Raw genomic sequence first — 17,381 nt, 5'->3', positions numbered from 1 at the left:
GAGTGTAAATTACAACATAAACTATAATCCATGCTGTGTAGCAATGCTCCAAGATGTACTCATCAAATGCAATAAATGTACCACACTAATGAAAGAAGTCATCAATGTGGGAGGAGTGGGGGTGTGGGGAGTGGGGTATATGGGAGACTCTTATATCCTCTTATATTTTTTAATGTAACATTTTATGTGATCTGTGTATCTTTAAAGAAAAAAGATAATAAAAATGTCACGATATAACGAAAAGAAAATAAATTGCTTAACATTAAAAAAAAAACGATCATGCACTGATTTCTCATCTGAAACCAGGGAAGCAAGAAGTCATGGTTTGGCATAGTTAAGGTGCTAAAAGAAAAAATCAAAAACAAAAAAACTGCCAGTAAAGAATTTTGTATCCAGCAAAACTGGAATTAAAAAATGAGTGAGAGCTCAAAACATTCACAGATAAACAGAAATTAAGAGATTTTGTCAACAAGTAAACTATCCTTCAAGAATCATTAAAAAGAGAAATAAAAACAAAGTATGACATATGAACCTAAAGAAAATGTAGCTAAGGTAAGTACTGCCTTGACAGTAATAATGTTGAATATTAATGGATTAAACTGTCTAATCGAAAGACACAGATTGGCAAAATGATTAACTGTGACCCATCTTTATGCTGTCACATGAAACTCACCTTAAATCCAGGGATGCAAGGAAGTTGCATGTGAACAGTCAGAAAACGATTTTATATTCAAACAATAACCAAAAAATGGATGGGATTAATAATACTAATATTGGACAAAATAGATTTTAAATGCAACATTATTGTAAGAGACAAAGAAGGGGACTATATATTAATAAAAGATGGTAATCTATAAAGAAGATAGAACCATCATAAATATTTATGCATCTGACCAGGGTTCCTCAAAATATATGAGGCCACCATTTGGAAAAACTAAGTGGAGAAATAGATGTCTCTACAATTATATTGGGGGACTTTAATACACTATTATCACCATTAGAGAGAAGATCTCAACAGAGGGTCAGTAAAGAAACAGAGACCTTGAATAATACATTGCAGACTCTAGACCTAGTGGATATATGGAACATTACACTAAAACACAGTGGGATATACATTCTTTTCAAGCACACATGGATTATTACCCAGGATAGAGTATCTGTTGGGTCACAAAGCAAATCTCAATAAATTTAAAAATATCAAAATTATAGAAAGGATTTCTCTGACCACAGTGGAATGTAACTGGAAATCAATAAGGGGCAGAGAACCAGAATAGGCACAAGATATAGCAGGATATGGAAGTTAAACAACACAGTCTTAGACAATCAGTGGGTCAAGGAAGAAATTGAAAAAGAATTCAGTAACTACTTGAAACAAATGAAAATATGAACACAATATATCAAAACATATATGATGCCGCAAAAGCAGTGCTGAAAGGGAAAGTTATAGCCATAAATGCCTGTTTTAAAAAAGAAGAAAGGCTAAAATCAAAGACCTAATTGCATACCTGGAGGAACTGAAAAAGAACAACAAACTAATCTTAGCAAGCAGAAAGAAGGAAATAAAGATTGAAGCAGAGCTAAATGAAACTGAGAATAAAAAAGTTACTAGAAAAAAATTAATACCAAAAACCAATTCATTGAGAAGATTAATAAAATAGACAAACCCTTACCTAGACTAACAAAGAAAAAAAAAGAGAGAAGCAAATACATAAAATAAAAAACAAGGGAGGAGATACACCATTGATCTGACAGAAATATAGAATACCATAAGAAGATACTTTCAAAAATGGTATACCAACAAGATGGATAACTTAGATGAAATTGGCAAATTTCTAGAAACACACAAGCAGCCTACACTGATGAAAGAATTTTATGAACTCACCAGTCCAGTCACAAGTAATGAGATTGAATTAGTCATCAAAAACCTCACAACTGAGAAGAACTCAGGACCAGATGGCTTCACAGGTGAATTCTACCAGTCATTCCTAAAAGAACTAACACTAACCCTACTTAGACTCAACAAAAAAAAAAAGAGTGGAGGGACCATTGCCTAACTCACCCTAATGCCAAAGCCACATAAAGATGCCACAAGAAAAGATAACTACATAAGACTTTCATACTAATTTGCTGGAGGTACAGTTAACGTTGGGGTTTAAGATATAGTTAGGGGATTTGAATCTCTGGACTGATAATGTGATAGCCAGGTCCTGAGCCTCAACAGACTCCAGCACCTACAATCTGATTTATTGGACTTACCACACTCAGCTAAGATGGAGTTGAAGAAGGACAATCACCACACCATGGAGCCTAGAGTAATTACAACTGAAAATGGGAGGATGGCAGCCAGCATCCATGTGGAATCTGAGCCTCCTCTTGACATAGAGGTGCAATGGACACAACCAATCCAATGTCCATATAGAAGAGGTGGCATTGGATTGGGAAAAGTGGACATGGTGGACAATGGGTATGGGGAAGGGCAGGAAGAGATGAGAGGTGGGGGCGTATTTGGGACGTGGAGCTGCCCTGGATGGCGCCTCGGGGGTGATCACCGGACATCGTGGATCCTCACAGGGCCCACTGGATGGAATGGAGGAGAGTATGGGCCATGATGTGGACCATTGTCTATGAGGTGCAGAGGTGCCCAAAGATGTATTTACCAAATCCAATGGATGTGTCATGATGATGGGAACGAGTGTTGTTGGGGGGGGAGAGGGAGGGTGGGGGGGTGGGGTTGAATGGGACCTCACATATATATTTTTAATGTAATATTATTACAAAGTCAATAAAAAAAAATAAAAAATAAAATAAAAAAATAAAAAAAAAAAAAGAAAAGATAACTACAGACAAATCTCTCTAATGACCCTGGGTGATAAAATCCTCAACAAAATATGCACTACTCATATTCAACCACACATCAAATGAATAATACACTATGATCAATGGTGCTCATCCCTGGTATGCAAGGATGGTTCAACATAAGAAAATCAATATAATACATATTAAAATATCTACAGAGAAAAATCACATGATCATCTCTATTGATGCAGAAAAAGCATTTGACAAAATACAGGATCCTTTCTTGATAGAAACACTTCAAAATAGGAATAGAAGGAAAATTCCTCAATGTGATGAGGGTATATATGAAAAACCCACAGCTAACATCATATTCAATGGTGAAATGCTAAAGACTTTCCACTAAGACCAGGACTCTTATTTTCACCATTTTTACTTAACATTGAGTTAAAAGTACTTGCTCAAACACTTAGGCTAAAAAAAAGATATGAAAGATATCCGAAGTGGAAAGGGAGAGGCAAATTTTTCACTATTTGTAGATGACATGGACCTAAACATTGAAAGCCCTGAAAAATCTACAACAAAGTTTCTGAGCTGACAAATGTGTTCTGTAAAATGGCAAGATATAAGATCAACATGAAATAATCAGTAGCATTTCTATATACTATTTATGAGAAATCTGAGGAGGAAATCAAGAAAAAGATTCCAATTACTATAGCATCTAAAAGAATCAAATATATAGGAATAAACTTAAATAAAGATGTAAAGGTCTTGTCCACAGAAAACTACACAATGCACAACATTTTGAAGGAAATCAAAGACCTAAATAAATTGAAGAATATTCCATGCTCCTGGATTGGAAGACTCAACATCATTAAGATGTCTGTCCTACACAAATTGTTTTACAGATTTGATGCAATCCCAATAAAAATTACAACAGCACTTTTAATGAATTGGTAAAGCTAATTTTGAAATGTATTTGGAATGGCAAGGGGCTCCAAATCTATATAGTTGAAATAGCAGAATATTCATTATTTAATGAACTTTATTGAGGTAAATAAAATGACAGAAAATAAGAATGTCTTTAAAAATTTGGATCCAGGGTACTATTATGTCCGGGAAAGATATGAAACATTTTAAATCATAAACTCAAGGCCAAATGAGTAGTCACTGGGTAGAACTGATCAATACACTCGAGCTTCTTCTTGAATCCATTTTTAATTTCCCTATCCATAGAAACATAGATATTTTGTGAGTATAATTAGCAGCACTGAATTATATATTTGAATGTAGTAAAAGGGGAAGTTTTAGCTTGTATATATTACTAGAATAAAAATTAGAAAAACAAACTTGGAACTCTACAACACAATGAGGCCTAATGTAAACTGTGGAGTGTAGTAAATAATATAATTATAGTAATATAACATCAATTCAAACCTCCTGAATTCAAAGGAGGTTAATGAAAACTGCATTTTCTGCATGATTCTTCTCTATACCTACAATTTTTCTAAGAAATAAATAAAAAGATAATTAAAAATCATAGAGTCATTTATTGCCAATTTTTAAATGCACTATTTTTCCATTAAATCTTAGCAAAAAAAAAAAGTTTGCATCAGGGGAAGGAATATTTATGTGAAAGGGAAGAGAATTTGAAGCAAAAGTGTGTTCCTCCTTTCTGGCTTTGGAGAATTATGTAAAAGGTGAGAGAGAGAGATATCATGAGTTATTCTGATTCCTTTTAGGATATAGCAACCTGGAGTCATACCCACATTAACTAGACTTTCTAAATTTCTTCCTTTTTTAACCAGAAGTTTTGAAGGTGAGAGATTAGAGGATAGAGGTGATTTAGGGAGAAGTATGCTATTTCCTATACAATTAGTCAGTTGAGAGAAGAATTAATGGATTTATCAGAATATACCAGCCCAGAATATAGTTACTTTGTCTTTGCATAAATCTATTTCTCACAGAGCCTCCTAAGAATAATAAACTCTTTTTCCCTCCAAGTTGCTCCATTATGAGCCAACTGCCTGGGTCTCTGGAAAAATGCTTAAGGATCTTAGTGATTAAATAAAAAGAGAAAATTGGAGTTAATTCAAGGATGTCAAGGAAATTATACCTTTTTTGGAACCTACATGCAAGGAAAAATAAAATAGGAAAATACCATTGGAAAGAAAGAAAAAATTAAATCGTGAAGGCAAAGGCCTAGATGATAAAACTACAAATACATGTATCACACTAGCACCACTATTTTTGGCACCTAGCTTATAAAAGAGTACATCAAAAAACCAACATCCCAAGACATTACAATTGAATTATGCCTTAATCAACACCTCTCCAATTTCACATCCAATTTGATTAAATTCTATGACTGTGTCTGTTGTTTTAGAATTAGGGATATTACTCACTTTTAAAACAAACATTTAAAGAAAGCCCATCTACTTAGCTTAACTGTCCACACCTATCTACAGGAATCTCCAGAGCTCAACTATGCTGAACAGTGATAGAACTAATTAGTGTCAAAATATTTCATAGCTTGACCTTCAAAAGAACTATTCAAAAATTATACAGTCCCACAAAGTTAATACAACACTGAACAATCTGTCAGGACTCTGCAAGGTCCCCTAGGACTTGTTAGAAGAAAGCATTGTAAGACTCCAATGACTGAAATACCCAACAAAATATCTGGATATGAATTTTCAGAATTAGCATTATATATTCTGAATTCAAAGTACATTAAAATAAGTATAAAATAACCATATAACATCAAATTTCATAGTCATTTTTAGATACAACAACAACATAACTGTTTCAATTGGAGTTTTTTAATTTTATGGAATTAAGCAAATGCAACACAGAAATAGCATGCTGATATTACAATAATATGTCTCTAAGGTTGGAAATATACAGATGACTGACATGTTCTCTGCCCACATGAAGCTCACAATTCGTGAAACCAAATTTATAATCCACTAAAAGAATACAATAAATGATTTAATCCTTTATTTCCTACCTGTGGTGGACACTCATCTCTCTTTCAAGTGTGCTATTCACACAAGACCAGCATTTATTTTAGGAAACTGAAAGGTATAATGAGGTGTTGCCAAGATGTATTGGTTGTTCTTGACCACTATAGATTTTAAGTAAATAAACCCCTTTCCCTAGTGCTATACATCAGAGCAAATCAGAGCTCTCTTCAAGCTGGTTCACTGTTATGAAGTCCTTGAATTTGTAGACTCATACTTTAACAGTTTATAGTCATGTAGAGCTATGTGCCCCAGAAAAACATGTTCTTCAACTAAATCCATTCCTGTGGGTGTGAATTTTTGCAAATATGACCTTATTATGCAGCTACTTCAGTTAACAAGTGACTCAGCTGACACAGGATGGGTCAATGAAGGCCTTGCACAGAGGGTCACAGAGAGGACATGAGAGAGCAGCCAGAAGCTGATCACCAATGGGAACTGAAAGAGAAAGGAGAGGCCAAGAGAGCATTCCCTACGCACTGCCATATGATAAAAAGCCAAGGACTAAGGCCATCAGCCAGCCCCAGAATGCCACAGTGTTTTGCGGAAAAGCATTGCCTTGATAACATGTTGATTTTTGAACCTCTCCCCACCTCAAACCCGCAGGCCATAAATTCCCACTTTATAAGCAAACCAATTGCATGGCATTTGCTTTTGCAGCCAAGAAACTATAACACATTTATTGGTATCATTCTGGTACACACCATAGTAGATATGAACATTTCTCCTCTGAAATTTGTATCCCTACTCTTAGCACAATTTAAAGATATATTCATAAAATAGTATGCATTACTGAAAGAACTCAGGAAAAAAACACAAATAATATCAATGGAAAAGATTCTCATTATGCCACTTAGCCATTTAACAGTGAGTTTACTGAATTTTCATCTTTTTGTAAGGCTGTTTCCGTTTTGTTAACTCCTCACTTTCTCTCTTCCCCTCATTTAGCTCTTTATCAATTATGTTATTGCAGCTGTTGAGTAAAGCTTACCAATACCACTTGAATCTGTAGGGGTGTGTGTGTGGTGCTTTGTGGGCTGTGTGTGGTTGGCCTTTACTGCAATTATCTAGTGGGTACATGGCAACTCAGGTTTTAAATTTCTTCTTGAGTCAGTTTTGGTAAATTATATTTTTCTAGGCACTTACATATATTCTAGGAACCTGTATTGTTCAAATTAAAGGCATAAATTTGTTCATGATGTTTTCCTATTGTCTTTTAAGTTACTAATTATATAAAGTCACAAATCTAAGGTGTACAAATTGTGACTTTTTACATATATATGTGTGTGTGTGTATATATATATATTTATATATATATACTTAGAATTGCCATCCAGATCAAAATAAAGAAAAAATCTAGCATCCCAACAGGTTTATTCACGCCGCTTTTGAGTTGGTACCTCCCAAAGGTAGCCACAATTCTGAACTTGATCTTTATAGATTAGTTTTGACTAATTTTGAACTTTATATGAATGCAGTCATTAGAAATGTTTTTGTTTTGTTTTGTGTGCCTAGATTATTTCACTTAATACTATGTCTGGGAAAATGATCCATATAGTTGTGTGCAGCTGTTGAGTTTTATAGGAAAATGTCTGTATAATTGCATTTTATGAGCATTTCACAATTTAACTATCATTTTTTCTGTTGATAGACATTTGAGTCGATTTTAGTGTTTTTTAATAAAAACAAAGCTGCAGCAAATACTCCTGAGCATGACTATTGCTGGACACAAGAATTTATACTTCCAGACTCCAGTGTTTTAATGCCCTTGGCATCACAGTAATATCACTTTTTCAAATCTATTTTTGGCTCTTTGCCTTCCCAATTTTTTTCTGATTGTCTCATCAAAATTTTGTCATTTTTATATTCTTTATAGATATGTTGAGCTACCACATCATATATTACTTTCATTGATTTATTTACTATATCATTCTTACAGATGTTGGGAGGCTCGTTTTATTTTACTGTTCATTATATAATTTCAAGAGATGAAACATTAGAGATTTCCTTTCTTCTTTCCTATTTCTGGTATAAAAGACTATACATTTCCCTCTTTCAGCTACATTCCGTGTGTTTTTCCCTTTGTTATAGAAATTGTGGGTTTAAGGAACAATCACACAGGAAATACAGGATTCCCATAAATCACCCTAATACCAACATGTTACATTGGTGTGGAACATTTGTTACAATTGGTGGTGGAAACATTTTTATAATTGTACTAATAAAGTGCAAGGTTTAACTCCATTTCACTGTGTAGTGTAGTTACACGGACCTAAAGAAAACATTCTACTACCATATATACAATCTAACATTTCCCTTTTAACTCATATTCAGATAAATATATCAGGGCTGGTAATTGCTTTAACGATGTGCTATCATCACCACCATCCATTACCAAAACATTTTGATTGTTTTAAATAGGAATGCTACATATTTTAAGCCTTAACCTCTGATTTCCTAGCCCTACCTTGTCCATCTGGTAAGCTATATTCTAGGTTCTGACTCTGAGTTTGCTTATTCTAATCGTTTCAAATAGGTGAGAATATACAATATTCTACTCAACATTATGTCTTCAAGGTTCACCATTTTATTGCATGTATCTAGGACTTCATTTCCTTCTATTCATTTCCTTCCATTCTGTTCCATTCTGGCATGCATATATCACATTTTATTTATTCATTCACCAGTTGATGGACACTTTTACAAACACATCACCAGTTGATGTTTCTTTTGGAAACTGAATAATGCTGCTGTGAACATTACTGTGCTGGTATCTCTTCAGCTCCCAGTTTTCAATTCTTTGTGGTATATCCTTAATAGTATGATTGCTGGTCATATGGTAGATTTATATTCAGCTTTCTGAGGTACTATCCAAATTGTCTTCTACAGCAATGGCACCATTTTACATTGCCACTGGCAATGAATGAGTGTTCCTATTTCTGCAAACCCTCCAATATGTTATTTTGCATTTTTAATAACAGCCATTCTAATGAGTGAGAATTGGTGTCTCATTGTGGTTTTGATTTATGTTTCTCTGATGGCTAATGATGTTGAATATCTCTTCATGTGCTTTATGGACACTTGTATATCTTCTTTGGAGAGACATCTACTCAAGTCTTTTTCCCATTTTTTAAATTGCACTGTCTTTTGATTAAGTTGAAGGGTTTATAAGCGTGTATGTGTTCTGGACATTAAACCTTAATCATATATGTGGTTTCCAAATATTTTCTTCCATTGTGTAATTTATCATTTTACTCTTACGATAAAGACTTTAAGGAGAAAAAGTTTTTTTGTTTTCTTAATTTTAGTGAGGTCCAATTCATCTATTTTTATTTTCTTTTACTGTTTATGCTTTGGGTCTAAGAAATTCTAAGAAAACATAGCCTAACACAAGGTCCAGAAGATGCTACCCTACATTTTTTATAGGAGCTTGATAGTTCTAGCTCTTATATTTAGATCTTTGATCCATTTTGACTAAATTTTTGTATATGGTATGAGGGAGGGGTCCTCCTGTGGTTGCAAGAAAAGATCCAGTTTTATCAGCGCCACCAGTTTAAGAAACTACTCTTTCCCAATTGAATGGTCCTTGCACCTTGTCAAAAAACAGTTGGCCTTAAATGTGAGGATTAATTTCTGAGTTCTCAATTTTATTCTGCTAGACTATATGTCTGTCCTTGTGTCAGTACTAGTCTATTTTGATTAATGCAGTGTTATAATAAGTTTTAAGATTGGAAAGTGTGAGTCCTCCAACTTTATTCTTTTTTTCAAAATGGCTTTAGTTATGCAGGTACACTTACCCTTCCATTTAAATTTGATGATTGGCTTTTCCATTTCTGCAAAGAAGGTTGTTGAAATTTTGATCGAGGTTGCATTGGATTATAATAGTCTTCCAATCCATGAAAACAGAATATGCTTCCATTTATTTAAGTCTTCTTTAACTTCTTTTAGGAATGTGTTGTAGTTTTCTGTATACAAGTTGTTTACATACTTGGTCATACTTATTCCCAGTTATCTGATTATTTTAGTTGCTACTGTGAATAGAATTTTTAAAATTTCTTGTTCTGATTGTTCATTGTATATAGAAAACCTGATTTTTGAGTAGTGATCTTTTACCCCACCACATTGCTGAATTCATTTATTAGCTCCAAGTGAGCACTTGCTGTGGAATTTTCAGAATTTTCTGAATATAAGATCAAATCACCTGAAAATAAGGAATTTTTTACTTCTTCCTCTCCAATTTATCTGATTTTACTGCATTTTCCTGACTAATTCTCTGGCAAGGTCTTCCAGTACAATGTTGAATAACAGTGGGAATTTTTGTCTTGTTCCTGATCTTAGAGGGAAAGTCTTCAGTCTTTCACCATTAGCCAGCACGTTTACAGTGAGCTTTTCATATCTGTTCTTTGTAATGTAGAGGAGGTTTCCTTTTATTCCCAGTGGGCTAGTGTTTAATCAAGAAGTGTACTGCCAAATGCTTTGTCATCATCAATTGAGGAGATTGTGAAATTTTTCCTTCATTCTGCTAATGTGGTATATTACATTAATTAATTTTCTTATGTTAAACCAATCTCACATAACAGGGATAAATCCCACAAACATGGGGTATAATTTTTTGAAAATATTGGTGGATTCAGTTTGTTAGCATTCTCACATCTATATTCATACAAGATATGAGTATGTACTTTTTTTTCTCTGGTCCTGGACTTTTCTTTTGGGCTCTTTTTTTCTCTCTATTTTTTTGAAATGTTTCATTCAAAAAAATGTAAGAGGTCCTCATATACCCCCATCCCCCTCACCCCACTCCTCCTATATCAACAACTTCTTTCATCATCGTGGGACATTCATTGCATTTGTTGAATATATTTTGGAGCACTGATGCACCACATGGATAATGGTTTACACTGTAGTTTACACTCTCCCCCAGTCTACTCAGTGGGCATGGCAGGATATACAGTGTCCAGCATCTGTCTCTGCAGTACCATCCAGGACAACTCCAAGTCCTGAAAATGCCCCCACATCATATCGCTTCTTTGCTCTCACTACCCTCAGCAGCTACGGTGGCCACTTTCTCCATATCAATGCTACAATTTCTTCCATTAATAATCACAATAATTCCATAGTAGATTATCAGTAAGTCTACTCTAGTCCATACTCTATTCCTCCATCCTGTGGACCCTGGGATGGTTATGTTCTCCCCAACTCTATATTGAGAGGGGGCTTAGATTCCACATGGATGATGGATGCAATTCTCCTGCTTGCAGCTGTAGGCACTCTTAGCTCTCTGGTGTGGTGGCTGACCTTCTTCACCTTGGGAGGTTTTTGATGACTGATTTAATCTCTTTAGTTTTTGGTTGTTTTGTTGAGATCTTCTATTTCTTTTTGAGCCAAGGTAAGTAGATTCAGTGTTTCTAAGAATTTGTCCATTTCATCTAGGATATCTAATTTATTTGCGTGTAGTTGTTCATTGAATCCACTTATAGTCGTATTATTTCAGTAGAGTCTGTATTAATGACCCCTTTTCTGATTTTCTTATTTGCAGCCTTTTTTTTTTCTTTGTCAGACTTGCTAAAGGTTTGCAGATTTTGTTAATGTTTTCAAAGAACCAACTTTTGGTTTTATTGATTCTCTTCTGATTTTTTTTTTCTATTTCATTTATCTCCCCTCTAATCATTGTTATTTCCTTCCTTCTGTTTGCATTGGGTTTAGTTAGTCCTTCTTTTTCTAGTTCTTCCATTTTTGAAGTTAGGTCTCCGATTTGAAGTCTTTCTTCTTTTTTTAATGTAATCATTTAGAACTTTAAATTTCCCTTTCAGCGGTGCTTTCACTGCATCCCATAATGTTCATATGTTGCATTTATGTTTCTCTTTTCTCCAAGATATTTCTAATTTCACTTTTGATTTCCTGTTTAACTCATTGGTTGTTTGAGAGTGTTATTTAATTCCATGTTTTTGTGAATTTTCCCTTTCTTCCTCTGATATTGATTTCTTGCTTCATTCTGTTGGGTTAGAAGTCTATACATTGTATGATTTCAATATTTTTTTAATTTAATGAGACTTGTTTTGCAACCAAATATATGGTCTATTCTGCATAAGGTGCAATCAAGAAACATATGTATTCTGTTTTTGCTCATTGCAGTGTTATACATATGTCTGTTAGGTCTAGTTGATTTGGTGTATAATTCAATTACTTTACTGCCTTACTGATATTCTGACTAGATGTTCTATCTATACTGAGAGTGATCTGTTAAAATCTCCTACTATTAAAGTAGATCTGTCAATTTCTTCCTTTAAGCCTGTCAGTATTTGCTTTGTGTATTTTTGGTCTCTGCGCTATCATGCATATATAAATAATTATTACATCTTCTTTTGGAATTATCCCCTTTATCAGCATATAATGACCACACTTTTCTCTCATAACTGTTTTTTACTTAAAGTCTAATTTACCTGATACTAATATATTAATATAGCCACCCCAGCTATTCTTTGGTTGCTACTTACATGGTATATTTTTTCCATTCTTTCACCATCAACCTATTTGTGTCTTTGACTCTATGCTGAGTCTCTTGCAGGCAGCATATCGTTGGTCATGGCTTTGTATCCATCTTGCCAGTATTTGCCTTTTGAGTGGAGAGTTTAATCCATTTACATTTAAAGACACTACTGATAATACAGGTCTTTATTCTACCAGTTTGCTATTTAGCCTTTGTAAGTTTTTTTTTAAAATTAGAGATATTGTGAGTTTACAAAACAATCATGCATAACACAGAGGATCCCCATACATCATCCCCTACAAATTATGAAAGAACATCACTGAAATATTGCTGCTAATTATAGTCCATAAATTACATTTGATGTATTCTTCCTGTAAACCTCCCAGTTTTTAACACCATGTATTAGTATGTACATTTGTTATAGTCAATGAGAACAACCTCATATTTATACTCTTAACCAGTCCATCTTCTACCGTATATATATGGTCCCATGCCATGAACAATCCATCTAAAATGTACACTCAATGCTTTCAATTTTAGAATGCTTTCATTACTCCAAAAAAGAAAAAGAAAAATTCTATGTCCCCTTATACCTTCCTATTGTTCACCCTTGGCATTGATAAAACTATAACATCTATAAAATGAGAAAAAGTAGTTCATTGTAGATTTGATCAGTATTTCTCTAATAGATAAATGACATTGAAAATTTTTCTTTTCATATCCTTTTGACCATTTGTATTTCCTTCTTGGAAAACTATTCAAAACTATAGCCCATTTTTTAATTGGGTTGTCTTTTTTATTGTTTAGTGTTATGATCTCTTTATATAACATGTAAATCAATCCCTTATCTGATATGTGGTTTGCAAATATTTTCTTCAATTAATAGCCTGCCTTTTCACCTTCTTGAAAATGTATTTTGAAGTGAAAAATTATATAATTTTGAGGAGGTCCCATTAGCCTATTTTTTCTTTCATTGCTCATGCTTTGGCTATAAGGTTTAGGAAACTACCACCTACCGCAAGATCTGAAAGATGTTACCCTACATTTTCTTTTAGGAGGTTGATGGTTGCAGCTTTTATATTTAGTTCTTTGTCTCATTTTGTGTGAATTTTTATATAAAATATGATACAGGGGTCCTTTTTCTTCATTTGGATGTGTATATCCAGTTCTCCCAGCACCATTTGTTGAATAAACTGTTTTTACACAGCTGTGTGGGCTTAACAGGCTTGTCAAAAATCAATTGACCATAAGTGTGAAGGTCTGTTACTGAACTCTGAATTCAATTCTAAATGTCATCTACCTTTATGTCTGTACCATGCTGTTTTCATCAGTGTAGCTAAGTAATATAAGGAGGTGTGTGACCCTCAAATGTGTTCTTCTTTAAGACATTTTTGGCTATTTGGGCCCCTTGTCCCTCCAAATAAACTTGATACTTGGCTTTTCCATTTCTGTAAAAAAGGATCCTGGAATTTTTATTGGGATTGCATTGAATATGGGTAGAACTGACACATTAATGATATGTAGTCTTCCAATCCATAAACATGGAATGCCCTTTCTTTTCTTTAATTCTTTTTTGGGTTCTTCTACCAATGTTTTGTAGTTTTCTAAATACAGGTCCTTTATGTCCTCAGTTAAGCTTATTCCTAAATATTTTATTCTGTTAGTCACTAATATAAATGGATTTTTTTTCTGATTTCCTCCTCAGATTGTTCATCAGTAGAGAAAAGCTGCTGATTTTGTATATTAACCTTGTATCCCGCTACTTTGCTGAACTTGCATATTAGGTTTAGTGGTTTGTTGTAGATTGTTCAGGATTTTCTCCATTATAGTACATCATTAATGAATAGTGAAAGTTTTGTTTCTTCCTTTCATGTTTGGGTGCCTTTCATTTCTTTATCTAGCCTAATTGCTTTAGCTAGAATTTCTAGCACAGTATTGAATAACATGAATACTGTATAAGACACAGTATTATCAGTGACAGTGAGCATCCTTTACTTTTTCCTCATCTCAGTAGGAAAGCTTTCAATATTTCAGCATTGAGGACAATGTATGCTGTAGGTTTTTCATACATATGCACTTAATCATTTTGAGAAAGCTTTCTTCTATTCCTATATTTTGGAGTGTTTTCAATAAGAAAGCATGCTGTGTTTTGTCAAATGCCTTTTCTGCATAAATGGAGAGGATCATGTGATTTTTTTCTTCTTCAATTTATTAAAGTGGTTTATTACACTAATCGATTTACTTGTGTTGAAAAAACCTAGCATAGTTAGGATAAAACCAACTTGATCATGGTATTTAATTCTTTTAGCTTGCTTTTTAATCTGGTCTGCAAGGATTTTATTGAGGACTTTCGCATCTATATTCGTTAGAGATATTAGTCTGTATTTTTCTTCTCTTTGGTATCTTTATTTGGTTTTGGTATTAGGGTGGTGTTGTATTTATAGAATGAGTTTGGTAGTGTTCTTTTTGTTCAATATTTTGGAAGAGCTTGATAAGCAAGATTGGTATTAGATTGTCTTTGAATGATTGGTAGAATTCATCTCTGAAGCCACCTGCCCTAGGCTTTTCATTTTTGGGATGTTTTTGATGACTGTTTCAATCTCTTCACTTGTGATTGATTTGTTGAGGTCTTCCATTTCTTCTAAGGTCAGTGTAGGTTATTCCTGTGTTTCTAGGATTTAGTCCCTTTAATCGTCATTGCCTAGTTTTTTGGCAGACAGTTATTCATTGTATCTTCTTCTGATCTCTCTTATTTCTGTGCAGTCAGGGCTAATGTCCCATTTCTCACTTATGATTTTATTTGCATATTCTCTCTTTTTTTATTTGTCAGTCTAGCTAAATATTTGTTGATTTTGTTGATCTTCTTGAAGAACAAACTTCTGGTTTTGTTGATTATTGTTTATCTGTTCTCAATATCATTTATTGTCTCCAGTTGTATAGTTAGTTCTTTACTTTTAGCTCTTCCTTTTTTCTTAATGTAACAACTGAGGGCTATAACTAGTAGGAACCAACCAGCAACGCAACTGGAAAAAGACCTTGACCAAAAGGGGGGAAGGATAGACAAATGAATCTATATGGCTAAGAGACTTCAAAGTGAGTTGGGAGTTCATTCCAGAGGTTATGCTTATTCACATCTCAGCAGGATCTCATTGACTGCCAAAGTAAATATTGCCTCAAATAGCAGGGTTCTTGAGGGCTCTGGAGACACCCAGACACTATAAGCAGGGCTGTTAGCTCAGAATTTTGATGCCTTGTCAATTGGCATTACTTTGGAATTTATGCTCCCCAGTGTGACAGAGTTCCCACATGTGGTTTCACTACACATGTCTCATCTGTCCCTTCTATTTGAACCTATAGTTAGTACTAGAGTGGATAAGTGTATGTCCAAGAGACTTACATCTTTGGGTTTTCCATGTGCTGGTTGGGCCCTGAATCTCAGCAGCATTGCAACATCTACTCTCCAGTTCATTGGACTCACCCAGGAGAACTAACAAGGAGATGATGATGATGGACAACAGCCATCACAAGGAGCAGAAAGAGTCTACAATTACAATCAAGATAGTCCCACTCATCTACCCCATGGGATCTAGGCTCCCTCTTACTTAGAGTAAGAGGGAGAATCCTCAGGATTGGGGAATTAATGATGGACTAGAGTAGACTTACTGTTATTCGACTCTAGCCTTATTGTGATTCTAGCAATAGAAGAACTGTTATCACTGATGTGGAGAGAATGACCACTGGAGTTTCTAAGGGGAGGGTGAGGGGAAAAATAGGTGTAATATGGGGGCATTTTGGGGACTTGAGAATTGTCCTGAATGACAGTGCAATGAGAGATACAGGCTATTATATATTTTGTCATAACTTGCAAAATTGTGCAGAGAGAATGTAATAGGATGAACATTGTCCATCATCATCACTTTGTTAGTTGTCCAGGGTGAGTCTCGTGAACTGGATAGTAGGCTTTACAACTCTGCTGGAATTCAGAGCTCAGTTGACACATGGACAGATCAAAGATTTAAGTCCCTGAGACATAAGTTTATCAAATATAGTGCTAATTATAAATCCAAGTAAAAGAGGCAGAAAAGCCAGGTATAGAAAACCTATAGGTGAGTCTAACATATACACTGGGTAGCATATATTCCAAAGTAAGACCCACTGACAGGGTGCCAAATTCCTAAGCAGTTTGCCCTGCTTATTGTTTCTGGATGTCTCTAGAGCCCTCAGGAGTCCTACTATTTGAGGCATTGTTTGCTATGGCAGTCAATGAAATGAGAAATATAACCTCTGAAATGACCTCCTGATTCACTTTGAAATTTCTTAGCCACAAAAACACATTTTTATTTACCATTTCCCCCTTTTGGTAAAGGTCTTTTCCCAGATGTATTGCTAGTTGGCACTCGGTACTAATTCCTTGGTGCCAGGGAAGCTCATCCCTGGGAGTCATGTTCCATGCCAGGCAGAAGATAGTGCATTTATATGCTGAATTTGGCTTAGAGAGAGGCAACATTTGAGTAACAAGAAGGCTTTTAGGAGATAACTCCTAGGCAATATATAATACTAGGCTAAATTTCAATTTCACAAGAAAAGATTTGTAAGTACAATAATCATTACCAAGGGCCTGGCATAATCATCTTTCTTCCTTCACTAGGCATTGTCCTTGCACTTGGGGGAATCTTGCTGTACTATTAGAGAATGTAGCAGAGCTCCCTGGAATGTTAATTCGATATGCTTTTGATTATTGTGTGGACCTCCACTCAACAATTGAACATATTCGTATGCATTAAAGGCATACCCAAGGTGAACCCCTTCCAGTGTACCTCTCCATCATTGATGCCCTGAACCATTTATCTTTGGGCACCCAAGTTAGGTGTATAAATATCATTGTTATTTCTTCTTGGCTCCTTTATTATATAATGACCTTCTTCATCCCATGTAACAGTTTTGCATTTAAAATCTATTTTGCCCAATATTAGTATTGCTACTCCAGTTTTGTTTTGTTTTTTCTTTGTCTGTTTTGGTTACTATTTGCATGGTGTGTCTTTTCTCAAACTTTCACTTTTAACCTGGTTGTGTCC

At 34.6% G+C, this 17,381-nt stretch overlaps 1 pseudogene; it reads left to right on the top strand.

The window, feature by feature from the left end:
* Window positions 1–1,802: 1,802 nt before the first annotated feature.
* LOC101445604 (heat shock protein HSP 90-beta pseudogene) overlaps window positions 1,803–17,381 on the top strand; it is a 76,735-nt pseudogene continuing 61,156 nt past the window's right edge.

The sequence above is a fragment of the Dasypus novemcinctus genome, chromosome 10 (genome assembly GCF_030445035.2).
Source record: "Dasypus novemcinctus isolate mDasNov1 chromosome 10, mDasNov1.1.hap2, whole genome shotgun sequence".
NCBI classification, from domain to species: Eukaryota; Metazoa; Chordata; class Mammalia; order Cingulata; family Dasypodidae; genus Dasypus; species Dasypus novemcinctus.
Note: the sequence above shows the minus strand (reverse complement) of the source record. Positions and strands in the feature narration are given on the sequence as shown.